This window comes from Salvia splendens, chromosome 16 (assembly GCF_004379255.2).
Source record: "Salvia splendens isolate huo1 chromosome 16, SspV2, whole genome shotgun sequence".
NCBI classification, from domain to species: domain Eukaryota; kingdom Viridiplantae; phylum Streptophyta; class Magnoliopsida; order Lamiales; family Lamiaceae; genus Salvia; species Salvia splendens.
In genome coordinates this window covers 28,990,407-28,996,144 of record NC_056047.1, presented here as the reverse complement: position 1 = coordinate 28,996,144, position 5,738 = coordinate 28,990,407, and the positions used below count along the sequence as shown (strand labels likewise).

At 35.4% G+C, this 5,738-nt stretch overlaps 1 long non-coding RNA gene across 1 annotated transcript; it reads left to right on the top strand.

Moving 5' to 3' along the window:
* The first annotated feature begins 1,279 nt into the window (after positions 1-1,279).
* Positions 1,280-4,475, top strand: LOC121771209. The gene is made up of 3 exons (XR_006043962.1): positions 1,280-1,416; positions 2,431-2,525; positions 4,247-4,475. It is a non-coding gene; the product is annotated as an uncharacterized LOC121771209 (long non-coding RNA).
* The last annotated feature ends 1,263 nt before the right edge of the window (positions 4,476-5,738 follow it).

Genomic DNA, 5,738 nt, shown 5'->3' with positions numbered 1-5,738 from the left:
TGCTTCAGACCCAAGTCATCCATGATTCCCTTAAGCCAAAAACTCTCCTTGACTGCATCAGTTAGCGCAATATATTCAGCTTCTGTCATTGACAACGCCACCACTGATTGCAAGTTGGATTTCCATGTTACAGCCCCTCCAAACAAAGTAAACACATACCCTGTTTGTGATTTTCTGCTATCTCGGTTTGAGGCAAAATCAGAATCACAGAACCTTCCAAGATGTCCTTGCTGTAGTCAGTGTTCCCTCCATACATAATCCCATAATCTGCTGTGCCTCTGAGATATCTCAGCATCCACTTTAGTACCTGCCAATGCATCTTTCCCGGATTGCTCATGTACCTACTAGTAATACTCACTCCATGAGCCAAGTCTGGGCGTGCGCAGATCATAAGGTACATCACACTTCCAACGATACTAGCATAAGGAATCTTGTTCATAAGCTCCACCTCTTCCTTGGTCTTAGGACACTGTGTTGCCGATAGAACAAACTGTTGCCCGATAGGTGTAGATACTATTCTGGACTCATCCATCTGAAACCTTGTAACACCCCAAAGAAGTGACCTTAGTCGGAAATTGTTTTTCCGATTAGGAAACCGGAGAATCAGGACTCTTGTCGAATAATTCGATTTTGAAAATAGTGGTTGGATATGTGAAAATGTGGTTGGTCTATATATGTGCTAAGTATATTGGTATGTGATATTGTTTGGTAGATGTCATGTGGAATTCTTGATGCTATGGAAACGTTAATTCAAAATTGAGAAGGAAATAAGTTGAAATATTAAAGTGTATGATTAGAAAGTGATTAAATGAAAGTTAAGTGATGGAATTGAAAAATGATGTGAGTTAAGGAGGATTTGTTTTGATAAAATTTGAAAGTCATCAGTTTAGTCCTTGATCGATTTCTTCGAAAACATGAAGAGTATTAATCAAAGTACTAAGCTATTATCTTGTATAATTTAGAGATTATATTAGTTAAATGTTGAACTTAATATATGGATTAAATCATGAGAATAAAATAATTGGATATAAGATTGACTAGAGAGTTGTTTTAGTATATTCACATGATAAGGAATATATATGGTTGATTAAATCTAAGGGGACGAAATCTTGGAGATGTTGGAGATGTTTTGATTTCAATATTATCTTGAAATTTATAGAAAACACTAGAAAAAGAAAGTTAAATGTGGCTATTAGAAGTTATGCCACTTGTACAATTTTGAAAGCCATATATTATAATGAGTGGATGCTATTTATATTGATATATATATTTGAAAAAACTGGACCCTCAACCTTATGGAGGGGGAGAAAAACTCACGGTCACCATGAGAGAAAGAGACCGTGAGGTTCAAGCTCTAGCCTCGTTGTCGATTTTCGTTGTATCGATCGTCCGATTGCATAAACCTTGATAAATCAAGTAAGCTCTTTCTATTTATACTTTTTTTTACAGCATGAAATTGATGAAACTTTGAGATGGGGTTTGGAGAATTATGTCCAGAATTTGATGGAGTAAAGGGTGTTTGGAATTTTTGATTAATTGATGAATATGTGCTTAATGAGTAGGGTTTATGGTATGTAGAATCTATTGAACTCTAGCACAGAGATTACATGAGAATTGAAATTATTGCTTAGGGTTCATGGTCTTTATGATTAAATCTGCAGGTTAGATCAGATCTATGGTTATTGTGATGATTAAATATAAGTGGAAAAAGAATTTGATATAAAAGTTTGAATCGAATTATACCCCCTGTTTTCAACGATCTGTTCCAAATATTTCGGCATATATAGAACAGTGAAAATTATGGTTTAACAATTTTTAAAACCCCTTTGATGAGTCTAGTAACGCCCTGAATATTTTGGAGAATTTTGGAGTTCGTTTAATACATCAATAAATTGTTATAAAAATACATCTATATCTGTCAGAATTTTCGTAACACAGCCAGTTTTTCTGTGTTTTATCTGAATTATTCATAGTGCTTGAGGTAGAGGTAAATTTGATGAAGAAATTTCTAAATTGACTATAAGGTATCTAGTTAGTGTTTGAAATTTATAAAGAATTTACAAGTACTTTTAGTATATTTAACAATTGATCTGAAAATGTTGCCAGAAACTGTTTGCTTTTGGTAGTATGTGGGAAAATGGTGATATCTCTTAAATCATTAGGGGATTTTGAATAAATCTTGTTGGATTATAAACTAGACTTCTTTGGGTATTTTTAAATGTCAAAGATAGTCTCTATATTCTTCTTAATGAAGGTCGAACATTAATGATAAATCAGTCCAGTGCAGTGGTTATGTTGAAGATAAATAAAGAATTATAGAAATACTTTACGTTTTACATACATAATAATATTTAAGAATAGATGAGAGAGTCTGGCTTATATGCAAAATTATATTCTCTATGCATTAATGTATATTACAATGCTATCAAGGTAGATACGCCCAATTATTTACCATGTCAAAGAGTAAGGGGTTGGAAGAAAAAGAGTCGTCGAAAAGGAAAGGTTTGGAAGTAAACACCATCCAGGTAGCATGCTCAGCACTTAAATGGCCTAATTCTCTTATGTACTTTTAGGTGATAATTAAATGTCCTTATGTGCTTTATGTGTTTATATGCGAATATGTAACTCGTGAATTTGATGAAATATGATTAATTATGGAAGAAGAGACTTATGAAGTAAACTATGAGGATATAATGAATTGATGAATGAGTTGATGATGAAAGATTAAAAGGGAAGAGTATGAGTGTGACTGTGAAGATGGTTATATAAATGTGGAAATGGGTGTTAAGATGAATGTGATAAATGATATATGTTGATGAGATGTATGCAAATGTGATTACATGTGATGATGTCTGATCTATCTATCTGTGATGAGATCTGATTTGTCTGTCTGTGCTGATGTATTAATATCTTAGTAAATTATGAGTAATTATGTGATAAAAAGACTTATGAAGTAAAATATGATGAACTATTGAATGATTTGGTAATGAGATGTGAAAAGGGAAGAATATGATTGTGACTGTAGAAAATATGGAAATGAGCATTAAAGGGTATATGATAAATGATATATGATGAGATGTATACAAATATGATTAAATGTGATGATGTCTGATCTATGTGTTTGTGTTGATGGGAATCTGGGATGGTTTTGAGAGTGTTGGAATTAATCTGTTGATTTGATATGCTATGTTGTGAAAAGAAGTTGTTGATCTGATCTGTATGCGTTGATGTGTTATGCCGGAAATTGTCAGATATAAAGTATATTTAATTGTGTTTACGCCCCGTGCTTGAGTGTATTATGTGGGTACAATTGGCATGCCATAGGACAGCACCGCTGCATTATCTGTGATCTCTCGTCTTCTGGATAACCGAAGCGAGGATTGGCTGTTATCTGATGGGCCCTATCTGATCTGTCTGATATGCACCCTAATGGGTGGTCTGTTCCCGGAATTATCTGTCTGCACCCTAATGGGTGGTCTGTGCGGCGTCCTCTCGAGGACCATGACCGTGTCTGTACCTGATTCTGTTTCTGATCTGGTCCGCGTACCCTAGTCTGTCACTAAGCACAAAAAGGGGCTATTCGTGAAATTTTGTGATGTGTTGATCAAATATACGTGACGATATATGAGTTTATGTGAAATATCTGTTATAATGTGTTAGGTTAATATCTTATACATGAAACTGGATTTTGATATGATATAAATATTGAAAATCCGAGAACTTGCGGAGAATAGTTATGACATGGGTGAAGGATTCGTATTACCATACACTTTATGTGGGTGAAGTTTGGAGATTTGATGTTGTGGGTGAAGATTTGACTGTTAGTATGTGAATGTTGATATGCTCGGTTACTGAATAAGTAAATTGCCAATGAGGTAAAAGTAATTCGAAATATTTGGCTATATATGTTTGGTTATGTGAAATGGTTGGATTGATATCCTACTAGTTATGAAGCGGTTTGTGATTGTGAACCAGGTAAATACCATGAGATCAAGAAATGATGATTGTTGATAAGTTCTGGAATTGATATTGCTTATTGTTGGTTTCTGGGCATGTGTTGGTTATATGGGAAGTGTTGACCAATATATGTTACAAATTAGCCAATATATGTTAAAAATTAACGAGACAATAATATTATGATAGATGTGGTAATAACTGGTAAATAAAATAATAATATGAATTTTTTAAGTTGCATGACTATTTTTGCTTGTAGAGAATTTTGGCTAAAGTGTTGAGTGTGCTACAGGTTAGTCAACATTGGAAGTACCGGTTGAGGTTTCTTTCATGTGTGCTCCAGCGCTGCATCCTTAGAGGGCCACTGAGCTTTGTTACCGATAGATTTTCGAATGGTTAGTTGTGGCATGTTAGCACTAAATATTATACTAAGCTACTTCCGCTATAATTGTAAATATTAATTATTGATTTAAGGATTTGTTTTTGAATGGTTTAGAAAATGAAAATTTTAAATTGCCATACTTTATGGACCGGAATTGCGACATCACCTACTCGACCGGCGGACGTTCGGGTGGGGGTGTTACAAACCTTTTTAACAATTTTTCTATGTAGTGTTGTTGATTCAGCCATAACAATCTCTTCTTACGATCTCTGATGATATCTATACCCAAGATTCTTCTTGCTTCTCCAAGAACTTTCATATCAAATCTGCTCTTGAGGTCCTCTTTCACCTTCAAAATTTCATTGATATCAGATCCGGTTACTAGCATATCATCCACATATAGAAGCAAGAATGCTACTGTCTTTCCATCCCTCTTCTTCATGTATACACAGCTATCATATTGAGAACTCTCAAAACCAATCCTCTTCATGTGTTCATCAAACTGTATATTCCATTGTCTACTTGCTTGTTTCAAACCGTAGATGCTCTTCTTCAACAAACATACCTTTCCCTCATCTCCAGGTCTTATAAATCCCTCTGGTTGGTCCATATAAATGCTCTCTTCCAACTCTCCATGTAGAAAAGCCGTGTTGACATCCATTTGATGCAACTCCAAGTCACACTTAGCAACCAATGCCATGAGAACTCTTATAGAACTATGCTTCACCACCGGAGAAAATATTTCATTAAAATCAATTCCCTCTCTTTGGTTGTACCCCTTAGCCACCAACCTGGCCTTATACCTGATCATGTTTCCCTCTGATGCCTCTATCTTCTTATAAATCCACTTGCATCCTATGAGCTTCTGCATCACATTTCTAGTAACCAGAACCCAAGTCTTGTTTTTCAATAGGGAATCAATCTCATCCCGCATAGCCTTTATCCATCTCTCCTTCTTCTTACTTCTGACAGCTTCCTTATAGTTTCCATGTTCAACTGCCTCTACTTCTTCAGCAACACAGAAAGCATAATACACCAGACTAGAATTGCTATATCTGGCAGGTCTCCTTATTTTTTCCCTTCTCTTTCTGTCCCTTGCTAGTTGATAATTGCTTAGGTCTTCGTCATGTTGATTATCTTCAACACTTGGATTGTCCAGATCATCATTTGACTCATCTACAAGAGGCTCAGATTCTGAAGAGTTGCCTTCTTCCAGATTTTGTTCTGTGTCTATCATCCTTTGCAACTCCACCTCCACGGGAATTCTCACATCTTCTGAATCCTCTGCTCTAGAAGTTCCCTTAAATGGCATTTCCTCTTCCTTGAAAACTACATCTCTACTGATAACCACTTTTTGGTTTCCAGCCTCTAAGCACCAGAGTCTATAACCTTTAACCCCTCT